Source organism: Pongo abelii, chromosome 21 (assembly GCF_028885655.2).
Source record: "Pongo abelii isolate AG06213 chromosome 21, NHGRI_mPonAbe1-v2.0_pri, whole genome shotgun sequence".
Taxonomy (NCBI): Eukaryota; Metazoa; Chordata; class Mammalia; order Primates; family Hominidae; genus Pongo; species Pongo abelii.
In genome coordinates this window covers 10889758-10909806 of record NC_072006.2, presented here as the reverse complement: position 1 = coordinate 10909806, position 20049 = coordinate 10889758, and the positions used below count along the sequence as shown (strand labels likewise).

Genomic DNA, 20049 nt, shown 5'->3' with positions numbered 1-20049 from the left:
TTAACCTACCACAGTTTTCCGTTTGACTACAGTTACTAGTAGTCTTCACAGATACAAAATAAATTTACCCCTCCCAAGATCTTCAAAGATCTCACCCAGTTATAGCATAAGGCTCAGAATCCTGGAGCTTGTGATCTTCATCTGGTCTGGATACAGAAAAAGCCTCTTGAGTGCAGCAGATCCTCTTGATCCAGAAACTTGTGAATTTAAAGCACCAAGGGACAGGGACTAGATGATGCAATAGTCACTCTTATTCAAAAGGAGAAGAGCAAGAGGCACTAGCAGTCACTGGTACATAGCAATTCTGAAATCTAGCCAGGCACAGGCACAGTCACATGTCATCAGAGCTCTCTACCCAAGGCAGGGAATATTCCTTTACTAGGCCCTGCTCTCTGGGAGTAGTTTCCTAATCAGCTGTTTTCCTTGGCCCTTAAATTCAGAAAATCAGCTGTTTTCCTTAGCCCTTAAATTCACCTTCTAGTCTCTTGGCTCTACTCTTTGAATTTCTTTTTCCTTCCATAAGAGAGGGTTCATGTTTGTAGCTTTCTTAGCCTGCTTTCTAACTGTAAACTTTGGGGACCACAGTCCTCTTTGTGTTTTAAACTGTGTTTGTTTTCTTCAATCCAAGCTGCTACAACTCCTTTAAAAATGTTTTGGGTTTTCTGTGCATCACATTATACTCCATTAAACAAAAACCATATTCACAACTATATTTGAAATAGATTCTTCTGTACTTGGATGGGGAATTTCAGGGTGCTGCTGTAGGACAAGGCCTTTAAGATTTTTGTCTAGCTGAGAAGGTCTATTAGACAACATCTTAATTTTTCAGAAAGTCTTATATCTACATTCTTGATTTGATTGTGATCCTGAAGGCATTTTCACTTTTCCCTTGAGAATCTTTTGCCTGTTGAAAAGACTAGAAGTATTACAAAGAAAACCAACTTCATTTAGAAACTCAGTATGTATCAGGTCCTCTGTACTTTCTTTAAATTCTGCTTACAAATAGAAGTGACTTTAGTACATCTCTCTTTCTCTTCTCATTCCTTGTCATACTCAGCTAGAAAAAGCCAATAACCATTGTCAGCATTCTGTCTCGTCATCACCTTAGGGAGACCCACACATTCATTAGTACATTTCCTGTCTTTCAAATTACTTCAGACAAGAGTTTTGCCAATTGTTCCTCAATTGTAACTTGGCTTGCCCTTTTTCCAGCTTCTACTAGCAGTTTTCTCAATGCATTTCTAGATTCTACTAATAGCTTCCTTAATTCTCTATCAGCCTCTGTCCATTGCCCAGTCCCAAAGCCAATGTCACATTAATAAAGATGGTTTTTTGAATTTTATTTTGAATAGCAGCATCCACTTCCAGGTACCAATTTCTGTATCACCAACTATGCAGTATAAGCAAACCATTTCAGAACTTAATGTCTTAATATAACAGTGACTTACTATTTTAACATTTTATAGGGTGATTCTTCCACTGGTCTCACCTGGGATTTCTCATGTAGCTGCATTCAGCTGGAAGGTTGACTGGGCTCAGCAACGTTGGCTGGATCTTCCTCTCCATGTTGTCTTTCATTCCAGTTTCTTCACATCCTGGAGTCTTCTTGGCATGATGGTCTCAGGGGAGCATTCCCTGAGGGTATGCCCAAATTCATAAGCACAAATCAAGCCTCTGCTTACATCTAGTTAACTTGGCCAGAGCAATACTCATAGACAAGCCCAGAGTTAGTGTGTGAGGGGAATACAGAAAGGTATGGATACTGAGAGGTGTGTTTCATTGGGCTATGACTGTAATCATCTTGCACAGAAGGATAAAAGAGATCACCAACCAGACCTTTCTAACCCAGGTCTCCTGTCCTCTTCTCTACCTGTTGATGTCTCTGCAGTCCTAACCTGCAGTTCCTGTGTGTGCGTCTGACTGTGGGTGCTAGAAAGGGTACCCAGGCAGCACCTAGGCCAACATGCACATCCTTAGCCCATTGCCCTTAGTGAAGTTTTTGGGAAGGCAGGCCCTGCTTCCGGGTCTAATTCTGATCTTGAATATCCAGATCAATTTTGTGCAGATGCCCTTTTCTTCTCTATATAACATTCTTTGCACCACAAAAAGGAAACTCCCTTTGGAGCTTGCCTCAGACATGTAAGAGCTCTGCTGCATCTAACAGGACAAAACTTCTCAATGTTTATGCGCAGATGATATCTACAAGAGGGAAAGTCTCCTGTTTGTCACAGTCATCACTAAAATGGTCTCTAATAACTCACTCTCCTTGGTATTCACATCCTTGTGTCACCCTCTTCTCTGAGTGTGGGCAGGACTAGCTGATACTTCTAACCAATAGAATATTACAGGTGTGGTGTGATGTCACTTCTGATATTGGGTAATAAAAAAGCTGTGGCTTCGGTCTGGGCATGCTCTTACATGCTCTCTTGGGTTGCTTACTCTGGGAGAATCCAGCCATCATGCTGTGATGCAGTCCTGTGGAAAGGCCCACATCTGTGAGCTTGGAAGCTGATCTTCTGAGGCCTGCCCACAGCCGTGGGAGAGTGGGTAAGCTCAGAAGCTGGCTTTCCCCAAGCAAAGCTTTGAGATGACTGCAGCCCTGGCTGACATTCTGATTGCAGTCTTGTGAGAGACTCTGATCCAGCACCACACAGCCAAGATGCTCCTTCATTCCTGACCCTGAGGAACAGTGAGAGTATACAGTTGTTGTTTCCAGCTTCCAAGTTTTGGGGTATGTATTTTTTACACAGCAATGGATAACTAACACATATTTTGCATCCAGCCTGATATGGTTTGGATCTGTGTCCCCACCCAAATCTCATGTCTAGTTGTAGTCCTCAGTGTTAGAGTTGGGACCTGGTGGGAGGTGATTAGACCATGGGGAGTAGTTTCTAATGATTTAACACCATCCCCCTTGGAGCAGTCATCATGATGGTGAGTTCTCATGAGATCTGGTTGTTTAAAGTGTGTAATACCTCCCCACCTCTCTCTTTCTCCTGCTCCAGCCATGTAAGATGTGCCTGCTTCCTCTTGGCCTTCTGCCATGATTGTAACTTTCCTGAGGCCTCCCAAGCCATGCTTCCTGTACAGCCTGAAGAACTGTGAGCCAATTAAATCTCTTTTCTTTATAAATTACCCACTTTCAGGTATTTATAGCAATTTACAAACAGACTAATACACAGCTTTTGCAAAAATGTGCATAGCCCAGGAGCATCCCACCCCAAAACAGCCAGTATAAGACTAACAGGAGCAAGAAAGAGAGGGGTGAGGACAGGGAGGGGTGTGAGGAATCTGGAGGATTTCTTTGGCCCCTCGGCCATTCCCTCCTGCTTTCCTTCCCTGGAGGTTGTGGTCTTTCAGAACAATCAGCCAAGCAGAAAACAGTCTTCTCTGGGTTAAGATGGCAGCAACAAGTAATTTAATACTTTGTCTTGATTGGATTAGTGGCAAAGGCATTGACTAGTCTCTCTAGCTGAGACAAGGACAGTTTAGCCTGTCTAAATTAAATCTCTTCAGCATCATTGGTTTGAACAGCCTACTCATTTTTGCTGCAGATGCTCTATACATTTTTGTTGTTGTTGTTGTTTTGGGGTGGAGAAGCAAAAATGCATTTTCTTTGCGTAGGTGGGAGGACTGATCACCTCTACCTATCCAGCATGATTATTGCAGCACATATGGTTTAGAGCTGCTGAGAAAAGTAATGGATCTGCCCGAATTAGCGCCTGACTTGGGTAAGCACTGAAGCAGAAATTCCCCCCCTTTTTAACACTTTGGCTCAGTGAGGCAGGCCAAACCCTATAATCATCATTGATTATCTCATTCGGCATGACTCCTGGGAAATCTTGGGTGAAAGCAAATTGAATCGGATATTTGCTGCCACTCTTGTAAAAGGGGCCTCTCTTAGATTAATTTCAGCGACGATGGCAGCCCGGAAAATGAGGGCCTGGAGTAGTGTGGCCAAGGGGGCCATTGGGCATTGTGAGAAGATGCAGCTTTTGTGAACTGATGTGTTTAAAGGGTGGCTTTGGAGAAAGGCGCAATCTTTTAACGTGGAGGATTAGTCCCAGAGGGGAGGCTCCCTCACAGATGAGTTTGCCTGGCCTGCAGGTGGGAAAGGCTGGTTGTTAGGGAAGATTCATCAAATAAAGAGCAGGCCCCATTGTTCCTACGGGTATCTTAGGCTCCCTAGGGAGGAAGGGGCTGCACAAGTTCTCTTGGGATAGAACCTCAGGCACAAAAGGCAAAGAAGCCCTTTTGTGGATTCCAAGGAATCCCTTGCCCTTAAGGGAGGAAGATGAATAGGCAAAACTTCATTTATTTATTTATTTATTTATTTTTTATTTATTTATTTTTATTTTATTATTATTATACTTTAAGTTTTAGGGTACATGTGCGCAATGTGCAGGTTAGTTACATATGTATACATGTGCCATGCTGGTGTGTTGCACCTATTAACTCATCATTTAGCATTAGGTATATCTCCTAATGCTACCCCTCACCCCTCCCCCCGCCCCACAACAGTCCCCAGAGTGTGATGTTCCCCTTCCTGTGTCCATGTGTTCTCATTGTTCAATTCCCACCTATGAGTGAGAACATGCGGTGTTTGGTTTTTTGTCCTTGCGATAGTTTACTGAGAATGATGATTTCCAGTTTCATCCATGTCCCTACAAAGGACATGAACTCATCATTTTTTATGGCTGCATAGTATTCCATGGTGTATATGTGCCACATTTTCTTAATCCAGTCTATCATTGATGGACATTTGGGTTGGTTCCAAGTCTTTGCTATTGTGAATAGTGCCACAGTAAACATACGTGTGCATGTGTCTTTATAGCAGCATGATTTATAGTCCTTTGGGTATATACCCAGTAATGGGATGGCTGGGTCAAATGGTATTTCCAGTTCTAGATCCCTGAGGAATTGCCACACTGACTTCCATAATGGTTGAACTAGTTTACAGTCCCACCAACAGTGTAAAAGTGTTCCTATTTGTCCACATCCTCTCCAGCACCTGTTGTTTCCTGACTTTTTAATGAATGCCATTCTAACTGGTGTGAGATGGTATCTCATTGTGGTTTTGATTTGCATTTCTCTGATGGCCAGTGATGGTGAGCATTTTTTCATGTGTTTTTTGGCTGCATAAATGTCTTCTTTTTTTTTGTTTTTGTTTTTATTATTATTATTATCATTATTATTATACTTTAGGTTTTATGGTACATGTGTGCAATGTGCAGGTAAGTTACATAAGTATACATGTGCCATGCTGGTGCACTGCACCGACTAACTCGTCATCTAATATTAGGTATATCTCCCAGTGCTATCCTTCCCCCCTCCCCCCACCCCACAACAGTCCCTGAAGTGTGATGTTCCCCTTCCTGTGTCCATGTGTTCTCTTTGTTCAATTCCCACCTATGAGTGAGAATATGCGGTGTTTGGTTTTTTGTTCTTGCGATAGTTTACTGAGAATGATGATTTCCAATTTCATCCATGTCCCTACAAAGGACATGAACTCGTCATTTTTTATGGCTGCATAGTATTCCATGGTGTATATGTGCCACATTTTCTTAATCCAGTCTATCATTGTTGGACATTTGGGTTGGTTCCATATCTTTGCTGTTGTGAATAATGCTGCAATAAACATACGTGTGCATGTGTCTTTATAGCAGCATGATTTATAGTCCTTTGGGTATATACCCAGTAATGGGATGGCTGGGTCGAATGGAATTTCTAGTTCTAGATCCCTGAGGAATAGCCACACTGACTTCCACAAGGGTGAGAAGTGTCTGTTCATGTCCTTCGCCCACTTTTTGATGGGGTTGTTTTTTTCTTGTAAATTTGTTTGAGTTCATTGTACATTCTGGATATTAGCCCTTTGTCAGATGAGTAGGTTGCGAAAATTTTCTCCCATTTTGTAGGTTGCCTGTTCACGCTGATGGTAGTTTCTTTTGCTGTGCAGAAGCTCTTTAGTTTAATTAGATCCCATTGGTCAATTTTGGCTTTTGTTGCCATTGCTTTTGGTGTTTTAGACATGAAGTCCTTGCCCATGTGAATAGGCAAAACTTTAAAAGGTCAAGGGTTTAATAAGAGGAGGATTTGTGACTGTCAAGTCCTGCTGGAGGCCAATGGTATCACTGAGAGAGAAGGCAGCACTCACACCTGGCACTTCTGCCATGTCCCTCTCTCAAGAACATCCCTCTTGGCAAGAAGCGGGGCCTTTTGACCCAGTAGAGGAGATCCCAAAAGGACAGTGGTCATGAGACTGGGCAACAAACACAGAGCCCATTAGAGAGAGCTGATGATGTGAAATCAGCATTCAGGCACCACCCTGGTTGGCAAACCCAGCACATGGGCATCACCAAGTCCAGTTAGTCGGACTGTCAGCTGTGAGTGTGGAGAGACCTGCTTTAGAAGGTTTTATGGGTAAGGTTAGTAAAACAACAGCAGCAACAACAACTGTAATGCGTATTTATCAAGTGCGTCCTATAAATGATCATAATAACCCAGCAAGAGAGGTATGGTTACTTGTGGTGGACAACGTTGGTGCTTTACTCAGATCACCTGGGGTCCCTTTTTGCCCATTTTGTGCACCTCTGGTTTGAATGTGCTCTTGCTTTTAACAGCAAGCATCTCTAGCTATTTTTTCCTAAGATTTTCCTTGGACCAGTGGGGTTTGCTTTGCAGAGCTGGAAGTGCCTCAGAATTTACATCTACCCTCCTTTCCCACTACCCTTAACCAATGACTAATGTATACAGAAATATAAAGACCCCAGCTCCTTTGGATAAGGCCAACTCTGAGGTATAATTTACAATGCAGAGGTCTCCGCAGCGTTAGGCTGAAGCTACCCTCTGTCTGCTGGATCTTTGCCTGAGACTACATACCTGCATAGCTTCCTCCGTTTTCGCCTCCTGCATCCCCCGCTCAATTTCCAATTTCCCCTGGGAGCACTTTCTTAGTAATACAAATTCTCATCTTAGGATCTCTTTCTGGGAAACCTCACTTGCAATGTTATCCCTGATTTGTAAATCAGAAAACTAAAGAATATAGCGAGATGAAGTCGCTTTCCCTCACAAGGTCACACGAGTAAATGTCTGAGCTGGTATTTACAACCGGTCCTCTCTGACTTCAGAGTTTTGTTCCTTATATCACCCACAGAGCCCATTTCCAAAGAGGAGAAGTTTGTGTATGGAAAACGTGCAGGAAAGCTCATCCTTATTGTCATACTTTTGTTCCCTTTTGGGAGTTTCTTGCCCATGTGACCAAGAACTGGTCAAAGTCACAGATACTTTTAGCAGCAACTCTTGGGAAGAATGTGATTGACTTGTCAGGATTTCTCAGTAGGTGCATTTCATTTGGTTTTTGCTAAAAATTGATTCCAATGGTCAATGGATTTACCGCATTGAAATGACCCTGAATAACACCTTCCTTGTAGGAGTATTTGCAATTTCTTCTAAGCCCAAAGTATCTTCCATGTCAACACAGCTCTGGCAGTATCGCAGTGAAGGGTCACTCCTTTGTGTTTATTTTCTTTGAATGCTAGAGGTCAGGTAACCACTGTCAGAATCCTGACACTATTATCTGCCTGCAGAAAAACTGATTGTGCCTTGGGGGAGATATATTTTGGGAGCTGTGATATGGCTAAAGCACTGGCCTGAGGTGCCTGAGAAGTTGTGGCTAAAATTGGAGAAGGGAGAAGAGTGATTAAAAAATAAATAAATAAAAGCTGAGCAGTGCTAGAGATAGACATTGTTTTGGAATCAGAAAGACCTGGATGGAAATCCCAGCTCATAAACTTTAGACGTGTAGCTTCAGACAAATTACTTAACCCCTCTAAAGCTTATTTCTTCATCATCTGCATAGTTGGAATTCTAATTGTCCCTAGGTTATAGAATTGCTGCTTTGTTTGAGACAGAGTCTCACTCTTTTGTCACCCAGACTGGAGTGCAGTGGCATGATCTCGGCTCGCTGCAGCCTCTGCCTGCTGAGTTCGAGCCATTTTCATGCCTCAGCCCCCCAAGTAGCTAAGATTACAGTCGTGCATGACCACGCCAGCTAATTTTTATATTTTTAGTAGGGATAGGGTTTTGCCATGTTGGCCAGACTGGTCTCCAACTTTTGGCTTCAAATGGTCTGCCCGGCTCGGCCTCTCAAAATGCTGGGATTACAAGCGCGAGCCACTGCGCCTGGCCTGCTGTGATTTTTTTAGTGAAACGATGGATACAAAGGACTTGATGTAAGTTTTGGCACATAGCAGGCATTCACCGATGATGTTTGTTTTAATGACTAGCTTAATTACAAATAATTTTTGCTTACGTTAGGCAGGCGGGAAGGCTCAGGAGACCGTATAAAACACAGCTAGCATGTCAATGTATATCAGTGTATACTGAACTCTAACAAACTGTCTGCTCACTAATATCTTGTTTTGTGCCTATAATCAGGAGGAGAAGAAGACAAGACCTGTATCATAAAAGCTACATTTTCTCATAGGAAATGTGCCTTTCACACCTTTTCTTTCTTTCTTTTTTTTTTTTTTTTTGAGATGGAGTCTCACTCTGTCACCCAGGCTGGAGTACAGTGGTGTGATCTTGGCTTACTGCAACCTCCGCCTCCTGGGTTCAAGCGATTCTTCTGCCTCCACCTCCTGAGTAGTTGGGACTACAGGTGTGCGCCACCACACCTAGCTAATTTTTGTATTTTTAGTAGAGACGTGGTTTCACCATATTGGCCAGGCCGGTCTCAAACTCCTGACCTCGTGATCCACCCACCTCAGCCTCCCAAAGTGCTGAGATTACAAGTGTGAGCCACCGTGCCTGGCCTCACAACCTTTTCAATGACGACAGCACAAAATATGGAGCCCATGACTGTGAATTTTTGTATTTTGGCTGGGCTCTGGAACTTTAGACTTACAGACAAATAGTTAATGTTTAGGTAGGAATTGCTTGGCCAAGTTGGGCTCTGCTGGTTTCAGGGCCACTCAAATTCATTCTCTTCAATTGGCCTTATCTTCTAGGTGTAAAACTGATGCTGTGAGTATGAGCTGTGCAGTTGGAATGAAGAACACTGAGATTATACACCTCCCTCAAAACATCCAAGGTCTCTTTCTTCTACATTAACTTGCTGATGATTGTAAGTAAAGAGATAAAAATAAATGCACTCATGTAGCTACCATGAGTTAATGATTTATAAATAATGCCTCTAGGTAGACAGATTGTTACTTATGTGGCTAAATTTGGAGGGAGGACCTCCAAGACTCCTGGTTGGCTAGAAATTTAGGATAAAAATCACAATTTCTTGAGCCCTGTAGAATTTTTTATGTAGGCTTTTGTTTGTTTTTATCACTTGAATTACCTGAAAGTCAATGTTGTTTGGCTTTGAACTAAAAGATGCCTTCCTGTACATCCATGTTGCTCAGTTGCATGCATTTGAAAACTTAAACCCACAGAGGACATATTACTGGGTTCCAGTGTTTTGGCCAATAAGGACATGCACCTGAGAGGAGCTGTGGGTTAATCTTGGTGTTTCTGGGTTAGGACCGTGTCGTCTTCTTTCCCATCCAAGAGTATAGAGTCATGACAGCTATGAAGGACAATCATGACTTTAAGCAAAGGCATTCCTGGGAGAGCCACCCACCTCTAAAAATTGAAATAAGTGGGCAGGGCAAGAATCTCTAAAAGGCTTCTGATTTTCTTATCCCAGCCATGCTTAATCCAGTAGCTGAAGGTCTTAGAAAAATTACACCTGTGCTTCCATCTTTTTTCTCACTTACCAAGTGTCTGACGATGTTCATGATTGAGTATTTGCAGAATTTGGAAATGCTGAGTCGGCTGGGCTGCTAGGAATGGAGAGAGAAATAAAATAAGCTTTGACAAAATTGATCCTGGCCTCTGCTGATGAAAAATGCAGCTCAGTGTGGCCAAAGCACAGGTTCAAAGGGTGGTTCTTCTATGAACCAGCTGTCATTTACCAGAGGTTAAAAAAAACTGTTGGTCCACAGCTGAATCTGGCCAACAAAGATCTCCAGTTTAGCTGGTAAGAGTGTGGAACTGTATTTTTTATTGCAGGGAGCCCTCTTTAGTTCACCACCAGTTCTTGTCATCTCTGTGGCCTCAACGTTCCCTTCCCGCTTAATCTGTGTCTGTCACCTGACCCTCCCTGGAACAATGTGAGTCTGTAACCACCTCAGCCTCATTTTCCTCAACTGTCAAATGCGAACCAAGTCTGTTTTGCAGGGTTGTTGTGAGAGTCTAGTGTGACAACGTGGATAACATGCCCAGCACGGGCTAATACTTCAAGAGCTCAATGGACTTCTTTCTTTCTTCTCTTCCTTTTTTCTTGCTTTCCCTTTTCTCTTGCCCCATTTCTCATTCTTGCCATTTTGTTTGCCTCTTCTTTGTGATGTTTGGATATTTATTTGATCTCATTGCTAAACTTTAAGCAGGGTTTTGTTTTGTTTTGTTTTTTTTAGTTCATGGAAGCTCTGGGTCGTTCTGGTTTATCCTGAAGTGAAAGTTGTACTAAATATGTCCTCTGCTTCTCCACAGTTTAAGGATTGAAAGAGACATATCTAAATGGCACTAAAGTGGTTAAACACTGAGTTAGTCATGCCCTGAGTTAAGATGAGGTTTGACCCTACTCTAGATTAATCCAGAAGGTGGTTGAAGATGAAGACCTTGCATGCATTTCCTTGGGGGATATTACAGTTAGTGAAATTAAACTGCCTCACTGTGATGGTTACTACTGAGTGTCAACTTGATTGGATTGAAGGATGTAAAGTATTGATCCTGGGTGTGTCTGTGAGGGTGTTGCCAAAGGAGATTAACATTTGAGTCAGTGGGCTGGGAAAGGCAGACCCACCCCTTAATTTGGGTGGGCACCATTTAATCAGCTGCCAGTGTGGCTAGAATACAAAACAGGCAGAAAAATGTGAAAAAAAAAAAAAAAAAAGACTGGCCTAGTGTTCCAGCCTACATCTTTCTCCCATGCTGGATGCTTCCTGCCCTTGAACATCGAACTCCAAGTTCTTCAGTTTTGGGACTCAAACTGGCTCTCCTTATACCTCAGCTTATAGACGGCCTATTGTGGGACCTTGTGATCATTTGAGTTAATACTTTGTAAACTCATATATATATATATATATATATATATATATATATATATATATATAAAATTAGTTCTGTCCCTCTAGAGAACCCTGACTAATACATTCACCATGAAGACAGAAAATATAATTCCAGTGTATCGAGACCCACCTAAATAAGTGGGTCTCATTTTTCCTTTCTTTTATAGTTGAGGAAAAGGAGGCTTATTAGGTTAAGGGTCTTGTTCAAAGCACTGGGGTATTTAGTGGCAGGGACCTTTGCACTAAGTGCGCAGTTTTTACTCCTCATCGTGAAACTTTATTGACCATAAGGGTCTAGAACATTTTCAGTTTCTGCCTTTTGAATGACAACAGTTGAGCTGGGGATTATTAGAGGCAGAGGTTACATAAGCATTGAAGACATTATTGAGTAGCAATGCTGACCTTGGCCTTGTAAAAAGAAGCAAGAAGTCATGGCTGTAGTATTCACATGCCCTAGAAGGAGGGAAGGAGAACCTTCTTAGAGATCTGGTTATAAGACCTGATTTGGATACCTACTAGCTGTGAACTTGGAAATGCTATTTAATTTCCTTAAGCATTACTTCCCTCATTTGCATGGTGAAGATAATTATTTCTGAACTGCCCACTTCCAAAGTTTATTTTTAATTTCCAAATATAGATGATTTAGTCCAACAAAAGTGTTTAATAGGCACCTTCTATGTGCAGGGTATATTATAGCTGGCACCAAAGACTCAAAGATGAATACAGGAAGAGCATGCTACATATGCTAAATGATGAACTATCAAGTTTGCATAAAATAATAGATCACTATTATTACAACCCAAAGAGCTGTCCCCTTCTCCCTGGAAATAGTGGCTGGAAAGACATCTGTTAGCTCCTCTGTCACCCATGCAGCTCAGAGTTCTAGGATTTATTGCTCTCACTAGTTACAACAGCACATAGTACATTACACAAGGATGATTATTTAAAACAGTGCTTCTGAAATGGTTTATTCATATGTATACATATATGAGTTTCAAGGGTGACTTACATCTTGTTCTTGAGAAAGAATCATGACCCCTAAGGAAAAGTATAACACAGAATATTATGAAGCAAGGGCTGAATTTCTCAAGCTCCTTTATCCTCAACTTGCTTTAAGATCCTAGAGTACTCATTTAATTTTTCTGAGTTTGAATTTCCCGTACTCAGAGAAGAAGAATCTTGCCCTGACCGCTAGAGATGTTTCTCGTGAAGTAAAGACGGCAATGGGTATGGACGTGTTTTTAAAAATTTGTCAGATGACAGAAAGGTAAAGGTTAGCAGCAGGCCTGACACCTAATTTTGGCCTTTACTTGGGACACCCGGGAAAGAAAGAAATGAACCAGGAAAATTCCCTTGCAAACTCATGAGTAAGCAGACTTCCTGGAAACCACAAATGGTGTTTACCAGCAGAAAGATAAAGAAGAGTTCTCAACTATGAACTACTTTTAGCAGGATATATACCCAGTCTGTGTCAGTTGATTATTGTAAATAAACCTGAAATCTATGGATATATGAGACACAGCTCACTGGAAAATGTCACATGGCTGTGTAATTGCTGTGTCTTGCTATTGCTCATCAAGTTTGAATCAAAAGTAAACTTGGTCCTAGGTATGACCAGTGATTCATGTTGAATTTCATTTGCATTGTCTTTGTGTTATATCGGGTGCCATCCTAGGTAAGGTAGAAAAAGGCATAGGTAGAAAAAGGAGATGCTCCGTAGCTGAGTTGGCTCCTCTGTTCAAGTAATGTACAACATGCAGTTCTCAAAGCTCACATGGGAAATCTGAACCAGAACAATCTTGGTGCAGGAGAAAACCAACATTTGGAGGCAGTGTTGATCGTCTTGACCTCTCTGAGGGAACACCCCTTGGCAGTGTCTTGCTATTTCTGGTAAACTTTGAATCAGAAGTAAATTTGTTACTCAGCATCACCAATGCCTTGAGATGAGTCTCATTTGCATTATCTTTGTGCTTTCTCAGTTGTCCCTCACAGAGAAGCCATTGTTAGTACATCATTTTTGAACATCACTGAGGGAGTTTCTGTAAAACCCAAACCAATAATTTTTTTTTTTTTTTTGAGAGGGAGTCTGCCTCTGTCGCCCAGGCCGGAGTGCAGTGGCGCGATCTCGGCTCACTGCCAAGCTCCGCCTCCCGGGTTCACGCCATTCTCCTGCCTCAGCCTCCCGAGTAGCTGGGACTACAGGCGCCCGCCATGATGCCCGGCTAATTTTTTGTATTTTTAGTAGAGACTGGGTTTCACTGTGTTAGCCAGGATGATCTCGATCTCCTGACCTCGTGATCCGCCCGCCTCGGCCGCCCAGAGTGCTGGGATTACAGGCGTGAGCCACCGCGCCCGGCCAATCCAATCTTTAAGGTAAAGATTTTGTGAATGTGTGAAATAAAAGCACATGATAGACTTATGCAAAATGTCCTCTTAGGGCACAGGCCTAGGAAGCTGGGGGCTTTGCTGATTCTGTTAGAATTAAAGAAGCAGAAGTTAGAAAGAAGAAGAAGTTAGAAACAAGTCAGAAACAGCTCTGGGGGCGGGGTGGGGGGGAGGGGGAATTTGTCACGTGGTCCACTCAGTGGGTGTGGTCACTAATGTCTGCAGGCTGTCTTTAACCCTGTAGCCATTTTCCACTTGGTCATTCTTTGTTGTTGGATTCTCCCCTCCCAGCTAACCTCCCGGCCCCAAAACCAGTCTCCTCTGATGCCTATTAGAACAGTAGAATCCCGCCTTATTCCCTCCCTTCCCCTGTCATTGATCTTGACTTACCTGCAGCAAGAATGAGGAAAGCCTGGACTCTCCTCCCAAGTGCTCTGTCCCTCGGCTCCCTTTTTGCACACATTGCCCATTGCCATTTGGAAAGCCAAGGGATAAAGGCAAAGTTAGATGCAACAGGTAGATGTTTTCCTTAGTCTAGGTAAAAATGTTCTTTAGTGTAATTAACCCAAAAAGTCAAGAAATTAAGATTTTATCTTACTGAAACGTGCAAAGTCTCACTTTTGCAAACCCCAGAGAGAAAAAGAACTGGAGAGAACAGTGGCACTCTACCTTAGCGCTCTACCTTGACTGCAGAATTATCAATGGTGCTTTGAAAAAAAAAAAAAATTACTATTCCTGGGCCCCATTCCAGACTAGTCAAATTAGAATTTCTGAGTGAGGCCCAGGCATGCGATTTTTACATTGTTTTCCAGGTGATTCTAATGGGTAGCCATAGTTGCAGACCACTGGGGTAGCAATTTTATGGTCATTTGCTATTGTCTTTATGAACAAAGTCAGGCAGTAAGTGCATTTCAGGGCATAAAATGGCTCAGGGCTAAAATGTTTTCTATTGTAAGATCAGCTACGTGGAACGGAAACCCAGCTGGCAACCAGGGCATTAAGTTAGCCCATGTATAAAATAATTTCTTTTGAAGTTTTTGGCACTAACAAGTCCTGAGATGGTATTTTCTGATGAGAATGGGCTTAATGACCTGAGTATATCTGTAAGCCAGAGAAATATCCTGATTGACTTCTCCCTTTTCAAGTTTATCAACTTGAAGAGGATATTAATTTTTTTTCCATTTAATAATGTGACTTACAAGTGGAACATTATGAGAAAGTGTGAGATCCATATTATTTCAGGGACATGACCCTGCATACTTCCTTCCCACTCATGGAGGAGCTGAAACCACTATTCTCAGGAGAAAAAGCACAGAATTTGTATGGTATTCCAGAAATTTTGATCTCTGCAGCCAACTAGATCACATTAAGGACCCAAGGGGGAGACATATTTGTAGTCAATGTCTGCACATACGCAATTTCTCTCTACATAATTTTGCTCTTAAGAATGATAGAATGAGGTCCACTTTAATTAAATGTATAAGGAACAGTAATCCACTTTGAAAGGCACCACTAATCCACTTACTGGTTGCCAAGTTATGCAGATACTAATGAGACTTTCAAGAAGAAAACAGGCGTAAGAGGAAGATAATTTACAGGAAATATGCTTGGAACAGGCACTCTATTGTATATATTCCTCACAGTCAATGGCTACCAAGCAACACCAAAGTTAGTTCTTTGTACCCTGCCTCACTTATGGCTGTGTCTTCTTTAGGGGGTTATTTACATAATATAAGCAGAATCTGGTAAGTAAAGTAAGAAATTGTGGATCTGTTTACAATTTGGTTCCCATGCTCAATTGTACATTAGTTTGGTCTCCTGTTAATAAACTTCTGTGTATGTACTCCAAACTCCAAGTTATTTCTGTACATACTCTTACAGCTTTGCTTTTCAGTCCTGCAGGAAACTTCAACAATAAATTATATGCTATTTCATTTATTGTTGTTATTATAAATAGTTTTATGATACTGTTTTTTATTTATTGTTTCCTTAAGTAGACACTGGAACTGCTACATCAAATTAGTCAGAATATAACCATTGTTCAGAAAATGCTTGAATATTTTCAGCAGAAGCAAAGGAAAGTATATCATCAATTTGGCTGGAAAAATAGCTGAGCTGTCTGAGAAATATTCCATGGGGAAGATCATTAAATATCTCAGCTCCATCCCTGCCCAACTACAGAATCTCCTCTGAGAATCTTGCAATGCTCCATTAAAAACCAAAAACAAACAAACAAACAAACAAACAACTCCTCATGTGATTCTGACAGACTCAGTTGTCTATATCTGACAATTAGCCATGTGCTCATTTAAGACCAAAGTGGGGAGAGTAAACTTGCATTGATTGTATGACTACTACATTCACTCTCTTATTTATTACTCATAATGATTTTATAAGATAGGAATTACTCTATTCATTTTATACTTCAGAAAACTGTTCTAGAGTCACACAACTAAGATAACTATCAAATTGGAGATTTGAACTGTGGAGCTGCCTTGAAGCTGATTCTAAGCAATAGTGACATGAATACACACCTACATATATATCATATGTATACTGAAGGCACTGGAGAACAGGCAGAAACTGCAGTCCACTCTGCTTCTGCTCCTAGCCATGGTCAATCACCTTGTATAATGCAACACATCCTCATTGATGGAGAACCCACACTGTATCTCTTTCAAGCTGTTTCAGTCCAGGTTCCAAAGGATAGCAGAAAATGTCAGTGCTTTTTGCAATGGAAGAAAAGGGTTTGGTTACAAGATTTTTTTTTTTTTTTTTTTTTTTGAGATAGTGTCTCACTCTTGTCACCAGGCTGGAGTGTAGTGGTGCAATCTTGGCTCACTGCAACCTCTACCTCCTGGGTTCAAGCGATTCTCCTGCCTCAGCCTCCCCAGTAGCTGGGACCACAGGCATGTGCCAACAAGCCCAACTAACTTTTGTATTTTTAGTAGAGACGAGGTTTCACAGTGTTGGCCAGGCTAGTCTCAATCTCTTGACCTCGTGATTCACCTGCCTCAGCCTCCCAAAGTGCTGGGATTACAGGCATAGGCCACTGCGCCCAGCCAGTTATAAGATTTATGCTTTCACATAATTATTGTAGAGTTTATATGCCAGGGCGGGGAATTCACCTGCCATCATGGCTCTGGTGGCAAGTTCATCCATGGGAAGAAATTTCCTGATGAGAACTTCATGCTGAATCATATGAGTTCTGGGATCTTATTCATGACAAATGATGGGCCCAACACAAATGGTTCCTGGTTTTTAGTCCACACTATTCATACTGATTGGCTGGATGGCAAGCCTATGGTCATTGGTATGAATAATGTGGAATCTATGGAATGTTTTTGCTCTAGGATTGGCAAGACAGCAGGAAGATTACCACTGCTGTGCCAGTAACTCTCAAAATCTGATTTTATGTTATTTTTATCACCAAACAATGTCTTCTTTAGCTAAGGAGAGCAGCCCCACTCCCAGTCTGTTCTCATATCCCATAATCTTTGAGGTCTCATTTGCTATAGTTCTTCAGGCTTCATACCTGCCTTACCTCCTTCCAAGTCTAGCCAGACTTCACATTTAATTTTATGATTATTAAATAAAAGCTAAACAAGAGGCCGGGCGTGGCGGCTTACGCCTGTAATCCCAGCACTTTGGGAGGCTGAGGAGGGTGGATCACGAGGTCAGGAGATTGAGACCATCCTGGCTAACATGGTGAAACCCCGTCTCTACTAAAAATACAAAAAAATTAGCCGGGCGTGGCAGCGTGCGCCTGTAGTCCCAGCTGCTGGGGAGGCTCAGGCAGGAGAATGGCGTGAACCCAGGAGGTGGAGCTTGCAGTGAGCAGAGATTGTGCCACTGCACTCCAGCCTGGGTGACAGAGTGAGACTCCGTCTCAAAAAAAAAAAAAAAAGCTAAACAAGAAACAATATGCTTAGGGGGAAGAGTTATCCTTCTCAACCCCCAGGAGCACCAGGAGCCACCAGGATCCCACCAGGATCATCACAACCGGGTGACCACACGGCATGAGAGGGATGACTCATCCCCTCTAACACAATCAAAAGAGCAGCAGCACAAACCACAACAGCAGCGTGGCCAAAAGCATCCTGATCATTGTCATGACAGGCTAACTTCCACTTGCAACTCCAGGAGATTAAAGTTCTGCTAACAATGGCTGTGCCCTTAGGGTCTCAGTTCCCCCAACTTGCTTTCTCTCTTTCCAGAATGTCTTTTCCAGGAAATACACCCAGCCAGGTGGAGGGTCAACTTCTGACATGTGACAGCATGTGTGATCTCAGGGGCCACACTCTCTGTAGATGAGTAGAGCACAGAACCATGGTCTGGCTACTGAAGTACCTTGACACACTTGAGGTATCCATAAGATTTTTCGTAGGTAGCTCACTTTATGTGTTATGAAAATTCAAATGGAAACATAAAAACTACCTTCAAATATTTGAAAAAGTAGTGGCAGAAGGGACAGGCTTTTTCTGCCTCACCTTAGGGGAAACAGATAAGAACAAATTGTAGAAAAATTTTGGTGAGGCAAATTTCAGCTTCATTTAAAGAAAAACCTGCTAACTTTCAGAGCTCGAGTTGCTGTGAGCTACCCAATCTCTGGACCTGCAGTAAAGTGAACATCAAGCAGATTATCAAGAGAAGGTCCTACAGTGGAGCGATGTTTGGAGAAGAAAACTTCTAAGATGCTGTAATTGACTAATTTACCTCCTGCTCCTCTACAACTTATAGGAGCATCACAACCAGGTGAGCCACAAGTGTCTTAATTAAAAACATGGCCGATTTCCCACTGGCTATTTTTCAGCCACAGTGCTCAATGTTCAATCCCATTGTCAAAGCACAATTAAAATATCCTCAGTCAAGCCTATTCAGGCTTCATCACAGAGGCGTCATTTCTTCTCATGGATTTGCTTTATTATTTTTTGTTTTTCCTTATGTTTCTCTGTGATTCTTGGAGATAAGTTTTTTATTCCAACAGAATAGTTCTTATGAGAAAAGCATGCGTGGTGACTTTTTCCATTTTTGATTGTTAATCAAGCTCAGAAGGGAAATTAATTATGCCAGAGTTTATGGTCAAGATATTCTGTGCTGCAATTAATTTCCCATCTCTTTTATTTCCTCTGTGGAATATTAAGAGCACATGATTATTGGAGAACTCTATTTGGGGTGAATCAGGCTCTCTTAGGCCTCTTTAATATTTCCCAACCCTTGTACTTAACTTCAAATGTCATGCTTAAACGTATGTTTAGGCTTTACCCTGAGGCTTTGCTTGAAGGATAAGCTCACAGAGAAAGTAACAGGCAGCTGCTTATCTGTTGAGATTGTCCATGTTGACAGAAGAGCATGGGGGTTGCTGAGTAGTGATTTGATTTTACTCCCATTGGATGTAAGTGGCAATTAGCCCTGTACAAAAAGAATAAAGAAGTAATTAATGATTGTAAACGTAAAATGCTTCTCATGCAAACCTTTCCTTTATTGTTGTGATTTTAAAATTTAGCCTTTGCAGAGTTCCTATTTCAAAGACTGCTATACTGCTAACTACCTGTGTGATCTTAGGCAAGTCACATAAACTGCTTGAATTTCGTTGATAAAGTAAGATGTGAATATATGTTTTTGTTCCTCAAATATCTTACTTCTAAACATCATATAATTCAAATTCTCAACATGTGTCTAGGGTCACAATATTTTATTTTTCTCTTTGCTTTTGTCTTCGTGTGGAATATTTAGATGACGAGTTTAGGATTTAAAATTGAAGACATCTTTATTTCTGTTCTGTTAAATTTTACACTTGTTCATAATGTAATACTTAATTTTCTATTTCCAATTCTCTGTTGAATTTAGACCAACTGTGTGACTTGTGGGCTAATACAATGTCAGCAAAATGACATTTGTAACTTCCAGGATTAAGAGTGAATGATGATTCCTCATTTTCCCTCTCCCTCCTGCTGCTGTAACTAGCCTGGGTCTCTGCGTAAACGACACTGAGTAAACTCCTTCATCTGCCACCAATGAACATGAATCTTAAATTTGCTATTCAAACCATTGAGATCTGGGGACTGTTTGTCACTGCAGCATAACCTAGCCTATTCTGACTTGTATAAGTTTCTTCATCCATTTCAAGTAGATTATTGACACATAGCATTTCAGAGAACTTACAAATTGTCACTTACATCAGAATTGATAGATAAACCATGCCTCTGACACTCTTATCACATGGAGAACCCCAAAATTGGAGCTCAGCTCAGGAGGCCACGTGGGTTTTTGGCTTCAGGCAGGAAGGAATTCAAGAGTGAGCCAAAAAAGTAAAGTGAAAGCAATTTTTTTTAAGAAAGTAAAGGAATAGGCTGGGCGTGGTGGCTTACGCCTGTAATCCCAGCACTTTGGGAGGCTGAGGCAGGCGGATCACAAGGTCAGGAGTTCGAGACCAGCCTGGCCAATATGGTGAAACCTCAACTCTAGTAAAAATACAAAAATTAGCCCAGCATGGTGGCGTGCACCTGTAGTCCCAGGTACTTGGGAGGCTGAGGCAGCAGAATCA

At 41.8% G+C, this 20049-nt stretch overlaps 1 long non-coding RNA gene across 1 annotated transcript; it reads left to right on the top strand.

Annotated features, from left to right (window-relative positions):
- The first annotated feature begins 3177 nt into the window (after nt 1-3177).
- Nucleotides 3178-18336, top strand: LOC129052269 (uncharacterized). Its single transcript, XR_008517241.2, has 3 exons — nt 3178-3731; nt 9009-9124; nt 18082-18336. It is a non-coding gene; the product is annotated as an uncharacterized LOC129052269 (long non-coding RNA).
- Nucleotides 18337-20049: the final 1713 nt, after the last annotated feature.